At 33.7% G+C, this 23,236-nt stretch overlaps 1 long non-coding RNA gene and 1 pseudogene across 1 annotated transcript; both read left to right on the top strand.

The window, feature by feature from the left end:
• The first annotated feature begins 2,769 nt into the window (after positions 1-2,769).
• Positions 2,770-9,041, top strand: LOC133796146 (protein NRT1/ PTR FAMILY 2.7-like; annotated as a pseudogene).
• A 9,932-nt stretch (positions 9,042-18,973) lies between these two features.
• Positions 18,974-19,930, top strand: LOC133794426 (uncharacterized). Its single transcript, XR_009875215.1, has 3 exons — positions 18,974-19,057; positions 19,241-19,265; positions 19,879-19,930. It is a non-coding gene; the product is annotated as an uncharacterized LOC133794426 (long non-coding RNA).
• Positions 19,931-23,236: the final 3,306 nt, after the last annotated feature.

Raw genomic sequence — 23,236 nt, 5'->3', positions numbered from 1 at the left:
GACCTGCTAGATTCTCAGAGATTTGCTTGTATTGAATTATTGTAAAGTGATATCTTGGTTTCCACTTCTCAATTTTTTAAATCATTGATTGTCAATACTCCTGCTGTAGGAAAGACCCACTGAAAATGATGTATTCTTCTCGTACACTCATATTGCTCCACAAGAAAGCAATAATGTCTGTACATAATTACATGTGGTGCATACATATCCAATTTAAATCGTGTCTATATATATATAAATATAAAATAATAATAATAATAATATGTGCTAAAGGATCGTATTACGTATGATTACACATATATTAAACCTCTCCAAATTTCCTTTGAAAATTTAGTAATATATATATATAATTAGTAAGCCAACCAACACCTGATAATTAACAATAACTAATTATTGCTCTTACTATTAGTAATTTATGCTAAAAGATACAACAATATTTTAATTTTTCAAACTCCGACCTACCGATCATAATATATCACATATATATATATATATATACTTGGCAGAAAATATGTGCAATGCACGTTATAATTTATTTTATTTTTAGAAATTATGTAATATTCAAAAAAAAAATTAGATAATATTTTTATATACTAAGACCGTTTTGATACAAAATCCAAAAGATTTTACTTTTTTATGTTTTTGTTGAATCAATAAATTAAGAATTCTTTTTCTAGAAAAAGTAAAAGTTAAATAAAGTATAATTTTTTAAAATTTACAACAATTATAAATATCTACAAAAAAATAAATATTAAAAAAAGTCTCTAATCAAATTTGTGGAAAACATTTTCCTCCATTTTATGCCTTTAATATTCCCTCATAAAAAATTTTCTCACTAAAATCCAAGTTCCAAACAAGCCCTAATAGTTTTGAAATAAGTAAATCCCATAACATATATTAGAAGTTGATAAATCATTAAAATCTACAACATGATTTAAGTAAAAGTGTTAGGTACCTTTTCAAACAGTGATTGTTTGAATAACATAATATAATTAAAATAAATAATTAAGCTCGACAAAATTGGGAAATAATGATTTCAACGAAACGAGTTAACAATACAATACACATGAACACAAATGTAAACATTATGACATATGTGCATAGCTCGTTCCCACTTCTAATTCCTACAAACACATTGGACAGCTCTGCCCGAACTGTTCATATCTATATTATTCCAATATGGAAAACAATCATCAATTGTCATGCACGTTTCCCAATCTCAAAGTTCTATCTATCTTATCTGTCTTTAAACATTATTATTTTTAAATAGGCATGAGACTTTGGTTAATAGTCAAAACATAACGGTTAGACTGAGTTAGATAATAATGATATTAGTAATTTATAAAAATTATTTTTTTGCATTATTTTTTAAAAATATTTATAAGTAACAAAATTTAAGACGCATAAATAACAATTATTTAAAATCAATTTTTTTAAGTTCTTTTAAAATCCTAAAAAGACTTTTTTATCTCTATTCTATCTCTTCTCTTATATTAAGTGGATTGCATATGATTATATATATAATTATTATGTTGTTTTTAATTTAAAAAAGTTATTTCTTTATTTGACAACTTTTAAAACAATTTCTCTTGATTTTTTTTTGTTTGGATGTTATGTGTAGTTCTTTCCACATTGTTCCATGGATATTGGTCGTATTAGAAATATCACTGTAAATGTTATTTTTATCATTGCATGATAAAGTAGCATATAATTGATTGTGTGAAAAAAAAACTCAAAATCATTATATAGTTAATTAATTTTGTTATTTTTTTCAATTATTATAAACCTATTTTAAATTTATTGATTCAAATTTTTATAATATTATTATACCATAATATAAGTAATATATCCAAATTAATACAGAAAAATAATATTTTAAAAGAATGACATAATATATTTTAAATAGTTTAAAAATTGAGTTAACTTTTATTTTTATTGTTTTGACCAAATTGATTTTAAGTTTGTTTTGGTTTCTTTAAAAAAAATATAGATAAGTTTACAAAAAAACAGAAAAAATAATTACCAGCCGTAACTTCAACCCTTTCCTCTCAAACCTAGTCTTCTTCTTCACCAACATGTTTGTTTTAAGATATCGATTCCGACATCTCACTCACTTCGGTACTCCGCTAGCCTCTCTCAATGGCTTTCTCCCTCACTCGGTCCGTAGTACTCGTCGCTTACTTCTACTTTCCATTTTTCCTCTTAAATCCAAAACCAATCGAACTCCACTCGAAATCTTAGTCTAGTGGCACCACGGTATGACAGTTTTGAAAAACTATTTTTCCTTTCAAATCTGAAAACCAGCCTACCTCTCACCATCAATCTGACAATGGTGCTCATAACTAGGAATGTTTCGGCTGATTGAATTGTTTAATTGGTGTAGTAAGTCTATCTCTCTCATTTTAGTTTGGTTTCTCTGTTTGGGTGTCTCGACATTTGTTTCTTTTTCTTCTTGGTTATTTTCAGTTAGTGGTGGTGGTGGGTGTAGCAGGGGTTAGTGGTGGTCATAAGGCTACAAATCATGCTTCCCTATTTATTTTATTTCATGGATGTAGTTTTAAATTTATAAACTTGTTTATCTATTGAACTAATATTAATATTCTTTAAGTATATTAAAAAAAATTTAACTAACCTTTTGATTGTTCCTTCAAAACTTCAGAAAAAGAAATGAGTGTATTACTTTACCATCCTTGAGAAGAGATAAATAGTTCAATAGATGAGTGTTAAGTTTTTTAAATTGATGATCAATGAAGGTAAATTTGTAAGAAAATGAAGTATTTTTTTTAAATATTATGTCTGTCTATTTTTCACCTTTTGCATAAGATTTGATCTTAGATTTTATTATTATGTACGTGAATATCAATGTTTGTATATCGCTTGAAATTTTATTTTAATGATTAATATGTGTTTTTTTTTATATATATTTCTCTAAAAAGAAGCATTTATTCAATGTGTATTTTTTTTGTATATATTTATTTGAAAAGAAGCATCTGTTCAATGTGTATTACATCTTTTGGCTGAATTAATTACAAGTGTGTTAATAACTAACTGTTAAAACATACCAAATTCTGTTAACCCATACGATTTTCTTAAAACATACAAAATACCTGTTAACCCATACGATTTTCTTAAAACATACAAAATACCGTTTTCTACACACTTATATAATAGGTAAGATATAAATTGATATATAAAACACATTTCAGTTTCTTATATCCTTCCCTATTCTTATCTTTTACAGAGATAATAAGTAATTAATGATCATATTATTATTGTTTATATATGCAGGCTCTTGAACCATGCAGCATTGAAAACTGAAAACGACAAACAAGTCGATGGCGTTTACCCAAAATCATGGAAGTTGTACACTGTTGAAGAAGTCGAAGATTTAAAAAAGGTAATAAAAATCATTCCACTATGGTCAACTGGTATTCTCTTAAGCATCAGCATTGCCGTAGTGAACAGCCTCTCAACTGTCCAAGCCCTAACCATGGATAGACTTTTAGAGTTATAACCATTATTGATTAATTAGTTATTGTAACAGCTTTATAACTATTTTGTTGTAACAGCCTTTTGTCTAAAACTAATTCTTGTTAGCCTAATATATATATAGCTGGGTCTTTTCTCTTCTAATGATATTATTGAGTGAAATACAAAGAATAGAGAGCTTTCTTCTAATATGGTATCAGAAGTCACTACCCTCTTCGATTGATTGCTCTTCATTTTCTCCTCCAGCGTTGATGGCTCGCACCAGAAGACATCTTCCTTCAACCGGTCCAGATCTCTCTAATGGTGCCACTAAAAATCTTGGTCACGGGAGCTCTAACTCTAATCGCTTTGACCCCATTGCACCAGAAGAACCAGAATAAACTCAGCCACCGATTGACAACTCTCTGGTTGCTCCATCTCCGATTGGACCACAACCTTCAATCGCTCAACCTCCAATCCATCCTTCCTCGATTGGACAACAACCACCCACTGTTCAAACTCCAATTCCACCCATGCTCAGTACCCCTCTACCTCGTCCAACTCATGAAGACGATCCATATTTTCTAGGGACTGGTGATTATCCCGGTCTTATTCTTGACTCACCTCCTCTCACAGGCAAAAATTTCCTCCAATGGCGCCGTGATTTTAAAATTTCTATTGGGGCAAAGAACAATACTGCTTTTCTCAATGGCTCCCTCCCACAACCTAGTCCATCTAATTCTCACTTCAATGCTTGGCTTCGTTGCAATCAGATGGTTATGTCGTGGAATATACATTCTATCTCTCCAGAAATTAAGAGTAGCATTATGTTCTTGGATACTGCAGCAACCATGTGGATGGAGCTCAATAATAGATTCGACCAAGGCAATGGCCCTAGAATCTTTGAACTCAATGAAAGTCTCATTAGTCTTCATCAAGGTGATGATTCTGTAAGTACTTATTTCACTAAACTCAAATGAATGAGGGATGAAATAAATCAATTAAGTCCTAGAACTCCTTGTACTTGTGCTGCCTCTGTTGATAACTTTTATTTTCTTAATCAAGATCAAGTCTTACAATTTTTAACAGGTCTTAATGAATCCTTTCATGCGGTAAGAGCTCATATTTTGTTGATTGATCCCTTTCCCCCTTTATCCAAAGTTTTTTCCATGATCATTCAAGAAGAATGCCAAAGAAAAATTGGTTCTTCTATTAATCACAACTTGGTGGCTGCTGTTCCAACTACCAATAACCGCCCCAAGAAAATGTTTCCAACATGTTCTAATTGCCACAAACCAGGACATCTCAAAGAAAAGTGTTATTTCCTCCATGGCTTTCCTCCGCGATATGGTGACAAGAGACGCAATGATGACAAACCTAAAGCCAATATCAACTTGGCTACTGTCACTAACCAAACTGGTAGTACCACTATGAACCCTCTCATAATTGATGCTACTGCCAGCAATGCCTCAATACAGAGTCTTATATCTCTTCTCAGCCAACAACTTCAAAAGAGTGAATCCTCCACTCCCCAAACTCAACCAATGGTTTCCAACATTACTGGTAACTAATTTTCTTTTCCATCTTCTCATTGTATAATTGATAGTGGGGCTACCCACCATATTTGTTATGATCTTGCTTGTTTTTCCTCTTTTAGTGATACTAATATTGCAAACACTGTCTCTTTACCCCCTAGATTGCATATTAAGATTCAGAAAACAGGGACAATACATTTGACTGAAAAATTAACTCTTCATGATGTTCTATATGTACCAAAATTTAGGTTCAATCTATTCTCTATGAATGCACATATGAAAATTAATGCTCATTCTTTCTTGTTTACTGCCTGTCATTGCATTATTCAGGATCATACTCGGATTTCCAAGATTGGGATGGCTAATCGAGTTGGCAATCTCTATATAATTGCTCAAGACAAGCCTTCTATTTCATCTTGTTCTAATGTTTTTTCCAATAATTCTGTATGTACCAATGGAAACCTATGGCATGATCGCCTAGGCCATCCTTCCATGTTAAACATCAATAAAAGTCTGAGTTTTTCTACTGATACATCTCATGATAGGCATTGTTCAATCTGTCATTTTGCTAAACAAAAGAGACTGCCATTTATTTGCAATAACAATATATCTGATACTCCCTTTGCTTTAATCCACATTGATATTTGCGGTCCATTTCAAATCACTACTAATGAAGGGTATAGATATTTTCTCACCATTGTTGATGATCATACTAGATTTACATGGCTTTATATGTTAAAATTAAAATCTGATGTTCAAACAATAATTCCAGCTTTTTTTTCACTAATTTCAACTCAGTTTTCCACTACAATTAAAGCCATTCGTTCTGATAATGCTAAGGAATTCAATTTGAGATCTTTTTTTTCTACTAAGGGAATTCAACATTACCATTCTTGTGTTGATAGACCTCAATAAAACTCAGTAGTAGAAAGAAAGCACCAACATATTTTGAATGTAGCTCGTGCCCTTGCTTTTCAATCAAATCTTCCACTATCATATTGGAATTATACTGTCATTACAGCTGCATATCTCATTAACATGACACCATCTTTTCTTTTAAAATTCAAAACTCCCTTTGAATTACTCCATAATAAAGTTCCTAACTATACACATCTTCGAATTTTTGGTTGTCTTGCATATATGTCTACTCTTGATAGCAAAAGACATAAATTCACCCCTCGATCATGAGCTTGCATCTTCATCGGGTATCCTACAGGTATGAAAGCTTACACTCTTCTTGATATTGAAACAAAACAAGTTCACCATACAAGAGATGTTATTTTCTATGAGGATATTTTTCCTCTATATAAGTCTCACAATAATGTTGATATCACCAATTTTTTTCATAACTCCTTGCTACCAAATCAGAATCTGTTTCATACAGGCCCCTGCTCATGCCTTCCGCTCCATCTCAACTGGCCAACAATAATCCTTCCCAGCAGGATGATACTTCACAAGCCTTACATGTACACACAAAATCTGGTCGTCTTACTACTCGACCAAGTCATTTAAATGACTATATCTGTACACATAGTATTTTTACTTCATCTACTGCTCATCCATTACATAAATATCTCTCTTATGACAGATTTTCTCCTTCTTTTCGTGCAGCCATTCTTACTGCTCATAGCACTACCGAACCTTGTACATATGCCAAAGCTTTTATCATACCTGAATGGCAACAAGCTACTGCCCTTGAACTTAATAATACTTGGCAAATAGTTTCTCTTCCTCACGGCAAACATACAATTGGAAGCAAATGAGTTTATAAAATAAAACATCAACCCAATGGAGCCATAGACAGATATAAAGCTAGACTCGTTGCAAAAGGATATACGCAACAACAAGGTATTAACTACATTGACACTTTTGCCCTTGTTGCAAAATTCAATACTTTAAAACTTCTTTTAGCTCTTGCTGCCACTTTTAATTGGTCTTTACACCAAATGGATATTAATAATACTTTTTTACATGGTGATTTAGAAGAGGAAATTTATATTAACATCCCCCAAGGATATATACCTAAGGTGGACCTTCCTTCTAATCCGGTATGTAAATTAAACAAAAGCCTATATGGCCTAAAACAAGCCTCTCGATAGTGGTATGCTAAACTCAGCTCCACTTTAATTGAAGATGGCTTCAAACAATCACATTCAGATCACTCTCTTTTCATTAAAAATATGTCAGGTGTCTTTATAGCAATTTTGGTCTATGTTGATGACATAATCATTGCCACTAACAATGATCAAGCTATTCATGACTTCAAAATTCACCTCGACTCAAAATACAAATTAAAAGACCTTGGTCCTCTTCATTTTTTTCTTGGTCTTGAAATAGGCAGATCTAACTCTGGTATTTCTGTTTCTCAAAGACATTTTCTCTTACATCTCTTAAGTGATACATGATATCTTGGCACTAAAGCTTCATCCACACCTATGGAGCCTAATCTCAAGTTAAGCAAAGATGAAGGAGATGTCCTTACCGATCCTACATCATACAGAAGCTTAATAGGCAAGTTGATTTATCTTACCATTACATGACCTGATATATCCTTTGCTGTTAATTGGTTGAGTCAATTCTTATCCTTGCCTAGATTACCTCATCTAAAGGCTGCCCAAAAGATTCTCCAATATTTGAAAGGAAGTCCTAGTCAAGGCCTTTTCTTCCCATCAAATAGTTAGCCTCAATTAACTGCTTATGCTGAATCTAATTTTACTGCTCATGATCTTCATCTTAAAGTTTTTTTAGATGCTGACTAGGGTTCTTGTTTAGATACTAGACGGTCTGTCACAGGCTATTGCATATTTCTTGGTAAATCTCTTATTTCTTGGAAATCTAAAAAACAAGTTATAGTATATAGATCTTCAGCTGAAGCTGAATACAGGGCCATGGGAAACGCAACATGTGAGCTTACTTGGTTACTCAATATTCTCCAAGACTTCGGTATTCATCACAAACAACCCGCCATTCTCTTCTGCGATAACAACGCTACCATTCACATCTCCGAAAATCCTGTCTTCCATGAGCGTACAAGGCATGTTGAAATAGATTGTCATATTGTCAGAGAGAAAGTTCACAATGGCTCCATCAAGCTCATTCATGTTCCATCCAAAAATAACCTTGCTGATCTTCTCACGAAAGCTCTGTTTCCAACTCACTTCAGGGAATTGTTATCCAAGATGAGTGTCAAAAATCTCTACACTTCATCTTGAGGGGGATTTTTAGAGTTATAACCATTATTGATTAATTAGTTATTGTAACAACTTTATAACTATTCTGTTGTAACAACCTTTTGTCTAAAAATAATTCTTGTTAGCCTAATATATATATGGCTGGGTCTTTTCTCTTGTAATGATATTATTGAGTGAAATACAAAGAACATAGAGCTTTCTTCTAATATAGACACATGGGCTCCATCAAAACCCCAGCTTCCACATTCCTAGTCTCTAGCCTCATGTCAACAGCCATTTCAATCTTCATCATTAATCGTTTCCTACTCCCTGCGTGGCAAAAACTAAGCGGTCGTCCCCTAACTCATCTCCAACGAATAGGAGTGGACCACGCCATCAATATTTTAGGTTTGGTCGGTTCTGCCATAATCGAGGCGAGACGGCTCCACTTTTTTCGAACAAACGAGCTCGTTGTAATGCCTGACCGGTCCGGTTTGGTCGTCCCCATGTCGGCCTTGTGGCTGGTGCTGACTCTAGCCGTTATGATGTTGGGTAAGGCAGTTCAGTTCCCGGGACAAGTTGCATTGTATTACCAAGGGTTTCCGGAATCACTAAAAGTACTTCAACAGCTATGATATCACTTTGGATTGTATTAGGGTATTACCTCAGTGCTATAGTGACCAATTTGATAGAGGGGGCTACCGGTTGGCTACCTGATAATATAAACGAAGGACGAGTAGATTTAGTGTATTGGTTGTGTGCAATCATTGGAGAACTGAATTTCGGGTACTACTTGGTTTGTGCTAGCATGTATAACTACCAATATGACCAACAAGATGATATTGACCCCCGCAGTCATCTTGATTAATTTAATTTCCAGCATCAAATGTATAAATAAATAAATGTATGCAGCAGAGTGTGTTTTGTTAAAAAAAATTCAGCATTAGTTTACTATGTACTACTAAACAAATTTTAATTAATTAATGAACACTGCTATTGCAAATAGGTACTTTTTCGTAAAACATTTATTTTTTCTCCTCATTTAGTGTTTACCGGATATATATTTTTATTTTGATCACTACTACATATTCGTACTTTGCTACCCTGTCGTGCTCTGGTTTGACATAGCAGTTGGTATTCTAATCTTATTTTCTTTTATGTATATATATTTATATAAAAGACATGGATGCAGTGCTTCTTCGTACGAGTGTGTACTTTTTCAATTACCTAATTGACTATATTACTAACAACTAAATTAAGCAAACAACACAAGAAAATTCAAAGTAAATGGTTCATCTAGGATTCACTACTTAACATGTAAAGACTTGTTTTTTATATATACATATATATTAAATAATATCTTTTAAATATAGGTGAGACCCACCAAGTCAATGAGACAAAGTCTCTTTTTTTTCTTTCTTTCTTTTCTTCTTCACTTCCCCTACTATTATCTCTCTCTATCTTCCCTTTCTCTTTCTCTTCTTTCTTTTTTTTTCTCTTTCTCTTCTCTCCACGGCAACACACCACCACAAAGACCCAACCACCGGCGACCTCCATTTTCAATACGCGGTGGCTCATTGGATTCGCCTTGCTTCGACGACCTCCACCACCAAGCGGCACTGCCCATGGCCAACTCACCGTCAATTGTTCAGAATTGTCAATCAAAGTTCTGGTTCGTCAACTATGATCGTGTTTTTCGGCAAACTCCGACCACCTATCGATGAGTGTTTGGTATACCTTTTGAACCAGCGTGGAGAGAGGAACAAGACCAACTAAGCCATTTTTCTCAACTCACCGTTTTTTGAGATTTTGGGTATCTCTGCCACTTTCGGTGAGCCTAAGCACTTTTTGGACTGATGGTTGGCATGAACGTGATCTACTCACCGATGTTGTCATTTTGATATATGCCATGTCTACCTTCGTCGATGTTCCCAATACACCGCAAACTGTTGGCACTATTCACGACTCGGGTGAGTTTTGAGTCTTGAAATTTAAATATAGTCATATTATATGTCGTTGGACACGATTTTGAATAAGGAATGCAATGATGATAATCGGTTGCTCATTTCGTGCACGTAGGAAAAGCGTGATATAAAAATTGGACTAGATCACTCTAGGATCATTGTTAAGCTTAGGAGGGTTGTTTTGGACTCGAATTGACAATTCTAAGGTGGTAGGGACTCAACTTGACTATTGGACTTATTTTACTCGTATTGAATTGCATTAACAAGATTTTAATTTTGATATTTTTAAATTATTTGAAAAATGAAAACTTAATGTGCATATTTTCTGATCTATTCTAAGGGCATTGAGTGTCATATATATTTTTGTTTACTTATTTATGCAGGTTATGATTTTTGGGATTTATTCAAATGCAGTCATTATGTTGTCCTATTTTCTAAAATATAAAGGGAATATGTTTATTGCTTTTCATGATTACCTGTATTTGGTTATACTGATGAGAGCCATAGTGATCATGATTTTTACATGTTGTTGTTTCACAACCTAGTCTCGTCGTCATCATAGGTAGATCAGGTGTCCATTCACCTCAAGGTGTAAAGACCTAGCATCTGTATACAGTAAGTGTTCTAAGCCTCCCTCTTGTGGTGGTTATCAGGCCCGACTACCCGGTTTAGGATGTCAGGTTTCTATGGTGGGTAATGGAGACTAGAGATCTAGTGGATGGTGTGATGTGTATGTGTAGCTATGCTCTTGTGATTATGTGTGGTTTCTCTTTATTTTGGTTTATACATGATGATGTATTTTTTTTTTTCAAAACTAACCATGCAAGGGTTTTATTAAAAATTTTGGGTCCTATGATATTAGTTGCTTTCCTACTAGGCTTGATAAGCTCACCTCATATATCTCTCCCATTCCAGGAACCCAGCGATGCGAATGTGGAAGGCGAATTATTGATGGAGCCAATGTGTTTAGCCTAGTTTCTATTTAGTGCCATAGTCCTATCTTTTGAACATTATGTATGTATTTGATTTGGAACCATACAATCTTTATCTCTAAATTAGCTATCTAAAAGTTTGGAATGAGGAATGATGGATGCTAATTATTATTTTGGTGTTTTATGGCTTATTAAATTTAACAATTTGGTGACTACATAACTATGAGAATATTATTGTTCTATGTATAATAATAGATGATCCTGCTTTTATCACTAATATTTTTATAAATAATTACAGGAGTTAATCCATTATTTTTTACTTACAATTATAATACTATTTGGAATAAACTAAAGGATCATTTATAATGGTTATTTTTCAACAAGGGTCCAAATTTGACCTTTGGCAACCCAAGTGATGGATATTACAAATCTTCTGTAGCTTAGGGCCCAGGTCATGACAGAAAAAAGGTATCAGAGCACACTACACCAAAATCTACTTTCCACAACACAAAATTATAAGTCTTTTGAAAATGTATTATTATATATACTATGTAAAAAGTGTTAAAGTAATAGAAATGAAATATATAAAAAAAACCAGCCTTCCCCCTGATACTTTTTTCCCATTCTCCTTCTCATCTCTTTCTCTTCCCTTCGCCCTAGCCACCACTCCCGTAACCACCATCATCCTCAGCTCCGACCACTTAACCACCATCCTCACAACCCTTTTTCTTCGAGCCAAGCTCCAAATCTCAGGCATCCGTGAACCCAACTCCCCAACCAAGTTACCCCAGGTGCGAGCCCACCTCTGCGTGCCTTCGACCCATTCCGACATCCATTCGCTGGCCATCACCAGGCGCAATTCTGCACCCGTTCTGCTGTGGAGCCTCGAGTGTGCACCAAGCAAGGGCCTAGATTCCACAAGCCCAGGCATGAAGAGTGAGAGAGCCACAAGAATGACGAAATTAGAGGGCTTTCAAGAACTTCCAATTCCATCTCTACCAGGGATTCCAAATGGACAACATAAACGCAACAATTTATGGGGTTTCATTTTCTTCCCTAATTTCCTTTTCAATCAAAATCGACAGAGGAAATTAATGGGTTTCAATCGGTAGAGATCATTTGTTTGATTTTGGCTTCCTTGAGTCTCGAAATGGTACTCTATTCTCACAATTAACTTCATTCTAAATTTTTATAATTTAGCAAAATGTGTTATTGAAATTTGTTGAATTTAGCATCTCATGTGGTAACAGTTCAAGCTTCTATATCTTCATACATTATAATTAGCTATATTATTATTATTCATGTTGATGGACGTTGAGAGCCAAAGGAGAGACTTTCGAGGAGATGAGTCTTTGCAATTTTGGCACCACAAGCTGCACCTAATTATTTTTGCTGAATGGTGCCGATGAGGCTTTGATTAGTGCTTTTCTGGTGTTACTGAGAGCCAAAGGAGAGAATTTCGAGGAAGTAAGGTTCCTTTATTCATATCAATGTGAATTTATTTACACTAGATAACTTAGTTTGTCCAGCCAGGATTTTAGATTGTTGAAAGTCTTATTACCATGTTGTTTGGATAGAAAGAACTTTTATCAATGCAATTGATTATTTTCTAAGAAATTTTGATAGGCTGTAGGTTCTCTACTGAAGAATATTTGGGGGTATGTTTCAAGGAAATAAGTAAAGAAATGACTTATGGATTTTAGTGGTTAAACAGATTGTGGGGCTTGTGAGGGCGATGATCAAGCATAGTTTAGAAGTAGAGGGCTTACTTGATGCAGTGGACATTGTTGGAACAGGTGGTGATGGAGCAAACACAGTTAACATTTTGACTGGAGCTTTAATACTTGCTGCGGCTTGTGGTACCAAAATTGCAAAGGTGGCATCAATTTTATTGATTACTTGACATGAATGTGATCCCATATTGTAAATTATTAGAGCTAAACTTGAATTGTTGAAAGTAAAAACTGTTTTGTTGAATTGTGGTCTACATATGATGTTCATGGTGACTAGCAAATATGACTAGCATATCTAAGGCTTTTACGTAAATGATGAAGGAACCGTTTGTAAAACAAAAAAGATAAAGTAATTCACATTAAACAACATAAATGATGATGCATGTAATTCACATTAAACAACTCTTTGACAAGCATAATCTTTTAATATATTATTTCATGTTTCTGTGGTTCATTGAATAGGTTTTGAATATGGCTAAAGCATTGCAGCAATTTGGCATGAAACGCGCATTAGTTGTTCACTCAGAGGGCTTGGATGAGATGAGCCCCCTTGGTAATGCATCTAGTAGTTGATTTTAGTGTGTGTGTATGTTGTGTCTATGCGTGTCTTTCTCATAAGATAGTGTTAACAAAAAGAGGTCCAAAATAATACATATATGTATTTATTGATTTCTTTATTGATAAAAAAGCTTTAATGACTCTGTTTTTGAATTGTAATGTTGTTTTAATTACCCTAATATTTTAAATGAAAGGTTTGTTTTGAGTTAAGTGTTAAATGTTTACTATATTTTGGCTCTTGTATCACTGTTGCAGCTTATTCTAGCTAATCTCTATTGGTATTTTGGTGTTTTGTGATGATTGAGTGATTTACCGAATTGGGTTGTCTTGGATTTTCATTCATTTTTGTCTCTTCTATGATTGAATTTGTGAAAAATGTTTGCCTTGTTGAAAATTTAATGATTTATGTAATGGCTGTTTTGCTTCATTGGGCAAAATAGCTAATACGATTTTAGGGATCTCCCTTCTTTTTTTCTTTCTTATTCATTATTAATATGTTGTTGAATTGGGTTGTTTTGGATTTTATATAGGTGATAAGTGTTTGTTTTTTTTTTAAATCATTGGTGCAATAGGCAAACAGCTAATCTGGGTTTGTGGATAGCCTACTCTAGTTGGGAGATGTACAAACCATAATTGATGAACTAGGAAATCTCCAATTGTTAGTTTGAACTTTGAGGAGATAGCCCATAAGATACCAGAATTTATGATTTTAAAATAAGAAATATGAGCATGTTTAGATTGGCATAATTGAAATTACATGATGACATGTTGAGACATGAAACAAAACCCATTTGGCTTATTTTGAAGGATTTCTCCATATAAAAATCCTTTGAATACATGTTATGTTACTCCTGTAAACCTTTTGTGTTCATGTCCGACTCCCATAGAGAAACATAACTCATAATTGAGAAGGAAACGTCAAAGTTAAGTAGTTTTATCTTGAGATTAAATTAAACTAGCTACATTAAAATTTCCTTGAAAAAATTTGTAATGGTGTTGAATTGTTCAGGCATTCGCATGGAGTCAAAAGTGGCCGGGTTGGAGGTAGATTACTTGGATAAACTTTCTGCCTAGTGATACACTGTTTGGTTTTACTGGAATTGAAGAGGGTATTTTTCTCATCAGTCTTAGGCTTTGTGGTTAATTAGACGATTCGTTAAATTTATTTTGAATAAGATTAGTGATGTCATAGTTCTATGTGTGAAATAGAATGAATGATGTAATGTAGTGATAAAGTCAACATCCAAATGAAACTCAGTCTTGTGTATTTGGTTTTTTAGTTTTGATAAATAAATAAAAAAAAATGTTACTTCATAACAACATAAAGATTATTAATTGACATAGCAAAAAACTATCCAAACTTATGATTTGTTGTTTGATGGAGATGTCCCTATGGTTTGAACTCGCCTCCTTTTACTTAAGAGGATTTTGTTTGTAGATCCCAGTACCAGAATTGTGAATAAGATCCTCTTATGTTAGTGAAGATGAGTTCAAAATCTTACAGATCGCACATTGATAGAAACTCGAGACCAAATACTTGTTAGAGAATGTACCACAGGGAAAAATTGATGAAATCGTAGACTAACTAAGTGGACTGCCTAACATTATCCCTATAATGTAAGAGCTAAGGATGTTGAGGTTGTCTGCTCTAACATAGTTTTAGGGATGGTTAAACTTTTAGGAACAGGAAGAAGAGTTTGTCATGACATCTCAGACAACTTCAATAGAGAGATATAACAAATATTGTCCTAGTTTCATTTAACCTTGTTCGAAACTTGGATTTTGGATTTTTGAGGGACAACAGTTTTAGGGAAGAGGCATGTCATTAGACAGAGCATGTCCATAAGACAGTGACAGCTTCAGGAACAAGATACGTAAAATGTAGTCAATTTTTTATTAAGCCATACTTTCATGTGCTAAATTCTTTCTTCTGAAGTACAACCCCAAAATTAATGAAAATAATGGTAATTATTATCATAATTAGAATAGGTACATTTTTTTTGTTCAATAGCATGACTCTTGGTTCAATGGAAAAAATAATACTCCTGTAAAGGAAAACAAAAAGATTTTTTTGTTTTCAAATATATTCATGTGCTCTACATCAACTAGAGAAGAAGGGGGGGGGGGGGGGGGGACTATTCTAAACTAAACAGAGATACTTTGTTAATAATAAAGTTATTGGTGCAAATAGAAATTAGCAAGAAAAATAGAAAAATAAAAGAGAGAAAAGATATTAGATATTGGAAAGAGAATAAAAACATAAGAAATAAAGAGAGAGATATAAATTCAAAAGAGAATTGGTTCAATAAATTTTCATCCATACAATGAAAGTATGTGTGTGTGTGCTGTGTATGCATTTCTGTCTCTAATACTTTGAGAAAGTTGACTAAAACTAAACCTCATTGTGAGATCCGAATGGCTAATAAATTTCCTTTTCTTAGAAAATTTCTTGGTTTATCTCTTCAATTCAAGATTTATTTTTCTTTATCTAGTGGTGGGGTTACATAGGATAATTATCTCAACTGTTCATTATGAGTGAAATTTTTTTGCAGGACTTGGCCAAAGTAATGAATAGGAAAGACACAAAGCAACAATAATTTTCACTTTCTTGATTTGGAAAGCAAGTTTATTAAGTTGCTTGGTGAATCACTCAACTCATCTTAATGAGTCCTTAGGTTTTCTCATTTTATTATAGTATATATGCATAGATTTATGTTTAGAACACCTAAAGATATTAAGTAAGATGAATGTGTCTTATAAAACTCAAACATATAATAAGAAATGTCATTAAACTCAAACATAACATAAAATGTATCATTAAACTCAAACATAAATATCTCATAAATTATCTAAATTTGTAAAATAAAGTTAATTTTTGTTTCTAGTACTAGAATCCTAGATTCTACTATCCTAGAACAAACTTCTTATCAGTTTTTTGGGCCTACTTAGATCAGCTGTGTTTAAATTTGATTTTGGACATTTTTGGGCATAAAAAAACCCATTACGAAAATACACCTGTGAGGCTTACAGCTCTCTCAATTTCTGCCTCAGCAGCCCTAACTCAGTGCCTCACTACAGTGAGGTGTACGCCTCACCTTTGCTAAGAAAGGTGCATGCCTTGGTACGTTTTCTTTTCCACCTCAAACTGAGGCGTGCCTCAAAACTGCATTTTTAAACATTGGTACTTGTTTGCTTGAGAACTTTTTCGTTTAAAGTAGACTGGTTACTCTTGTTGTCTAGGCACAAGCATAGGTGGTGGTGTTGATTCTCCCTTGGGAGAAACAGGATTAAAATATCAAATGCAATGAACAGATAAATACAAATAAAACAAATCCTACCAAATTAAATTTGAATTTCGTCAACAAAGGCCTGTGGTTGAAAAACTTTTAAGTGAATAAGTTATCAAAAATCAAAATTTTTACTACAGTATTCTTGTTCCTTCAGGTTTACTTATCCATCTTGTATTTGCGAATACCAGCAAGTTTCAGAATAATACTTAGGGGGTAAGTTGTGGAACATCAAAATATCGCTAATGATCTCAAATTTCCACAATTTATTGTGTATAAACCTCATAATGCAGGTGCTGTTGAGGTTTGTTATATTGTGCTGTTTCAGTTGTCTTCATCATGTTTCAATGATTTCCAAGATGCTATTAGTTCATAATTTATGTTGGTACTTGCAGCTCTTTGGTTTAACTTGAACTTCTTTCTCTCATTATTCAGGTTCAAATTATAACAACTATTGGGTTTCTTAAAGAGGTTCCAAATGTCAATATCCATGGCTTCAACGTCCACCATAAAAATCGTTTAATTCTTGTAAGTAGTTTTAATATAGAAGTTAACATTTTGTATGGGAGCACCATGCTCTTGATGCGCATACGAATATGTTCCATTTAATATAAATAAGCTATGGTTGTACCACTACCTCCTAAGCATAAGTTATTTCATAAGCTTCATACAATGCCTTAATACTGTAGAGACTGTTCATTTAATTTTCTTGATTTTCTTCTCCCAAGATGTATTTGATTTTCATTTTCTTGCAAGTTTTGTACTAAATATTTGGTTATATTATCTTGTTCAGACATTTTTCCACTCTTAAATTGTTATCTCTATTTTTCACCTAGTTTTTTATCATTTGTAACAAAAAATATGAACTGAGAAGACCCTTTTTCTCTTTTAGTTGTTCATTGGGTCTACATTCTGTTTTTCTGAATGTGTGGTGGGATGTTCTGTTTTTCTGAATGTGGTGGATCTCTGTATTGGTGTGGGGGTCCAAAAATGATCCTAATGTTTTTCAATCTAAAAATCTATAATATATAAAAGCTATTCAGTAAAAGACAATGGTCTTGGGTTTTATTTGTACGAGTGCCAAATCTTTGTTTGAGAGTGAGAGAGCGATAGAGAGAGAAGCTTTACTTTTGATGTTTTGAAGTTTGCACTTACATTATCTTGTGTATATTTTTCCTTGTATTGAATTTCTTCTGCTAGAGCAACCTAATGAACAGCTGTTTCTAAATGCTAACACAGTACTTGTCTAAGAGATTTTAGCTATTGAAATGCAGCTATTACCCAATACCAGTTGTGTTCTCTTAGGCAAATGCTTTGTAACTGCTGCTCATCTTAGCTGTTGTGTGGAGCATAGTTTTCACTTTGCATTGTTCTTTCTTAAACTCATTTCGTTATGGATTTTTCTGTTGTCTGCTCATTACAAATAATCGGCATTCAAACTTGACTATGCTAATTGAAGAATATTGAAGAAAAACTATCTGTTGCTCATCTAAAGAACCTTCTAGTTTTTGTTTAGATATTATCTTGTTTTTCAAGTGTGACTTTCTTATTTTTCTACTGGTTCTTACTTGGTATTATCTTATTTTTCAAGTGTGACTTTTGTTTAGATATTATCTTATTTTTCAAGTGTGACTTTCTTATTTTTCTGCTGGTTCTTACCTGGTGTTTGCTAGCTTATTCATCTATTTCTCGCTGGTATGTTTGCCAAGTGTTTGTGTATTAGTTTCTAGAAAAGAATGAAAAACTAACCAAATTAATATAATTCAATGTTTTCATTGTTTACAATTCTGTGTTTTCACTGTTTCTCTTACTCTCTGATTGTACTTTCCCCTTTAATTCCAGAAAATTCTGATTCTCTTTTTTAACCATTTCCCTCATGCTCTCTGACTATACAACACAAAAGAAAACATAACCCAATAAATTTATCTCTGCAACAAGTGAATTACAAGTTGATTTGATTTACATATGACATATTTTGAACTAATCTCTGTTTCTCTATGGAGTAAAATATACAGTGAGGCAGAGCTTAGTCTATCTTCATCTGTCCTACAGTTGTTTGCATCTGCTGATCATTCCTCTTTCATGTTGTATCTATTAATTCATATCTCGGTTGTGTTTTCTTTTACTAGGAACATTCTTTGGTTGGATGAATCCCCTTATGCAGCGTGCATATCAAAGACCAATAACAGAAAGGGAAGTGTGGAAGTTAGATACTTGGGATAGAACGGAAATACTGAATGCTAAGTATGCAGTCATTCGTACCTTATAGTTTCTTGTCAAAAGAATTTAACTAATAAAGGTTACATAATTATTTTTATACCTTTTGCAGGTTCCAAGAATGTTGGGTTAAAGAATCTCAGAAGCCAAAGCCATGGCTGTTAAAAGCATTAAACAGTAGCCTTGGAGGAAGGTACGCATACATATAAATATGTATTTGTATTATAGACTTTATAAGGAACAGACAATATTATTAAGTACATGGCTGGAATGGAATTGCATCAGTTGCTATGTTAACTTGAGTTTCTTATGATACTTTTTGTACACGCGTCTAATTCCCTTTTACTTTTTCTGTCTCTTGTAACTTTTTATATAGGTTTTGGTGGGGAGGCTTTTGGAAGGTATTGAATTTATTTATTTAGTTTTTTTCCCCTTATCTTGTCTCATTAGTTCTCAGGCAAACATCCATTAAGCTTTTTAAAATTGTTCATGGATTAGCAAATAATTCATTTGTAAGGTGCATACTCCATACCTAGACCTTAAAAGTGTATACTATAGACATTCGTTTTGCATTAAAAAAGAGCATTACAGAACATTTTATGATCTGTTGTTGGCTGTGGCTTTTTTGCTATTGTGGATATACTCGGGTCTCCATTGCCCCTGTTTTCTTATGCACTACCATTCTAACTTTGGCCCTTTTAACTTTCAAGTGTCTCATTTTACCATTCTAATCATGTTTTGGCCCCTTATTTTATTGTTGACAAAAAAAATTAGGTATGGGGTAGTGACAATTCATATTTTTGTCATACTTACAGTATAATAAAAGGCCATGTGACCTTTGTCAAAAAAAAAAAAAAGTATAGTGTTTGGTTTCTTTGTTTGCTTTGGTGTAGTTGTGAATTCATTATTTTGTATGTGGTGTCCTCTCTTGGAAATAATTTCTATAGAATTTTTCTTGACGTAATTTGTGATGCTAGATAATAACAATAAAATATTTTTTTGTTTATTTTGTAGATGTGACAAGCGAAATAGAAAATGATACTTAATTTTGAAGGCTTTGTGTTGGTAGCTGTAGAATCTTTTGTGCTGAAAGTAGTAACTTTTCAATATGTTGAATATTTAAGACTACTTGAATACTTAAAGAACAGTTTGTTGTTGATGACAGTGTTTAATGTTTTAAACTAATTTGTGGATTGTTAATACAATATTGAATGTTTTTACTTTTTGTTATTTGAAAATCAAGTTCATTTGATGATGCTAGTATATATTAGAAAGTTAATTTTAATTATATAAATAAAAAATAAAAATATAATATAATAAATTAATGTTATATAAATGAATATATAATGAGAATTTAAATTGATCTAAATATTAAAATAATACGAAAAATGTGTTATAATATCTATTACAATAACACTTTTTATAAGTAAAGAATTTTGTTATGCAAACTTCATTATATAACACAAAAAATGTGTTATACTAAAGTGTAGTATAACACAAATTTATAAGTATTGAAATGTGTTATATAATTGACTATAAATAATATAATTAAACACTTATCTATTTATTAAAATAACACAGAAAGTGTAATATCGTTGACAGTATAATAACATATTTGTATAACAATGATAAAGTGTTATGTAAAGTACCCTGACCTACGATAACATAGTTGGTCTTAACACATCAAAAAGTGTTATGGTATGTTTTGATAACACATTTTTGGTGTTATTAAAAGAAGTTTTTCTTGTAGTCGCACCGAGTTTAAATATCTCAGAGTGTGTCACCAAATCGATTAAATTTATTTTAAAATAAAGTATTTTGATGTATAAAGGTGTATGTATATAAATAGCATCTATTCCTCACTAACTAGTTAGCTTTTGATTTACAAACCTAAGAAAATGCCTCCAAAAGGAATGACAACACAGAGAAGGCTTGCTGTAACATCTCAATTTCCCTAATAAGGCTTAGTTCCTTAATTAGGGGGATAGGAGGGCAATAACTAATTTAATTGCATTATTATATGATTGTAGCGACCCAAATTTGCTAATAAGGCTTGGAGCCTTGATTAGTGTGCCTGGAGGGCAATAATTGTTATACTGTATTAATTGTTGTGAATTTAATGAATATTTGGTTAGAATGCATGTTTAGGTGAAATAAATAAGCATGTGGGCCCATGTGATAATTAGGGGAAAATTTGTAATTATAGCCCGTTGAGGGCATAAATGTAATATATGTGATATACTTGATATAATGGTAATATATTTGTGATGCACGTTCCGAGACAGTCCTAGAGAGCTATTTTGCTAAAAGTCACAACGGGATTAAATACTCGGCTCGGGAGGAGCCTAGGGGTATTTCAGGAATATTATAATTTAGTTGGGGACTTTTAATTAAAGGTTAACGGTATTTTAGTAACTTGGGTAACTATAGGTAACTATTGAGGATAGTTACTTTAAGTGAGAAAGTGGTATTTTTTGTAAAAGAATAGGAAAGGTCTAGGCTGCCCTTGAGGTTTAGTTAGAAAGAGAATTAGATGGAAGGACAAATGGGTCCTTTGGCTGGAATTTAGATAGCTATGGCTGAGAGAAGGTCATTCACGTTTTCTACACTTAGACAAAATTCAATTTTTGCTGAATGTTGAAGAGAAGCTAAGAAGCAAGAAGGAAGGAAGGGAAACTCTGAATTTTGTGGGATCAAGAAGGGAGTTAAGGCTAGATAACTTAGAGGATTGTTCTGCATATTGAGGTAAGGGAATTCTGTGTAATTATGTTGTAGAATTCAGCTAAGAATATCATGGTTTGAGAATTGAATTGTGTGTTTTGTTAGGTGAATTCTTGGGATGAATTCTCATTAGGTTCAACATGAATTTTGTGAATTAAGCTTGGAATTTGATTGGGAAAGCAGCTCAAGGTCGAATATCCACTTGAGGTAAGGGTTTCATGCATCTCTGCTTGGTCGATTGCTATTGTGGTTTAAGAATTATGAGGGATGGTTTATGTTTTACAAGCTCTAGTTTAAGATTAGAAAGGCTCTGTTTAAGTTTCTGAAGTTATAAACCAAATTGTGAATTGTAGGTTTGATTGTATGTTTGAGCTTATTGTTGATGTTTTTGAGTTGTTAGACGGTCAATGTGGGGTTTTGAATTGAATTTGGGACTTAGGTAAGTCTTGGTAATGATTTGGGAGAGTTTTGGCTCGGGGAAAACATTTGGAGAAACCCAGATTTCTGGGTTTGTGAAGGGGTGTCGCGGCCCTGTTCTTCTGCGCCGCGGCGCTAGGCTGCATCAGTGGACGGGGGCTCTTCTGGATGCCGCGGCGCTAGGCATTTTCTGGGCAGGGGGAAATTTCAGTTTTTAGGCTTTTACCTAGGGGGCTCGGGGGATGCTTCCGCCACCTTGTGTGGGGATCCGGGAGGTTTCGAGAGCTCGGGATTGGTTCCGGGAGACGTTTTTGAATTGGTTAGTAATGGGGATGCTATTTGTGTGTTGTGACTAGTTTCTCGGAGAGGCTCAGATTAGAGGACTGTGCTCGAGGGTTCAGTGCTCAAGAAGCTCAGGACACTGGTAAGAAAACTGTTGTACCCATAGAGCAGGGCGAGGCCCTATAGTATTATGTGTTGGGTGTATACCATTGAATATGTTAGTATATGTTTAAGTTATAAATTATGTTGTGTATGCATATATGTGAATGATCGGCTAGGGCTGGGAACAGCAAAGGCCGGGAACGGCGAGGGCCGGAAACGGCAAAGGCCGGGAACGGCGAAGGCCGGAAACAACGTTTAGCACGTGGAGTGCGAGTTGCCAGGGTAAGACCCTATGGGATACCTGGGATATCCTTACGGTGTAGACTGCAACTCAGGGCCTGGCAAAGTGCCTGAGACGGCATGGTCGTATGTGTTTAGCTTGTTGATGAATTTGTTATATGCTGAGTGGTTTATATGCATATGTTATATACCTTTGTGGAGATTTCTTGCTGGGCTTCGGCTCACAGGTGCTCTGTGGTGCAGGTAAGGGCAAAGAGAAAGTCGACCGACCATGACTATGGATAGCGTGAGGCGACGCGTACATGTCTGGTCTGCTTGGCTGCCACGACCAGGGGTATTTTTGGAGGGTGTTTGTAAAGAACCTTATTTTGTCGTTCAGTTGACTTTAAATATATTATGTGTTGTAAATATTTATATACAGTATTTTGGGATCCCAAATGTTAAATGTTTTACGATTTTCAGTAAACGGAATTATTTTTAAAGTTTATGTCCCTGTTTATGATTTAATTACATATTTACCTTAAAACCTCGATTAGCAAGTTAAAAGCACGTTTTAAACTCACTTAGTAACAGCTCTAAGGAAGTAGGGCGTTACAATGATTATATCCAT

Source organism: Humulus lupulus, chromosome 8 (assembly GCF_963169125.1).
Source record: "Humulus lupulus chromosome 8, drHumLupu1.1, whole genome shotgun sequence".
Classification (NCBI taxonomy): Eukaryota; Viridiplantae; Streptophyta; class Magnoliopsida; order Rosales; family Cannabaceae; genus Humulus; species Humulus lupulus.
Note: the sequence above shows the minus strand (reverse complement) of the source record. Positions and strands in the feature narration are given on the sequence as shown.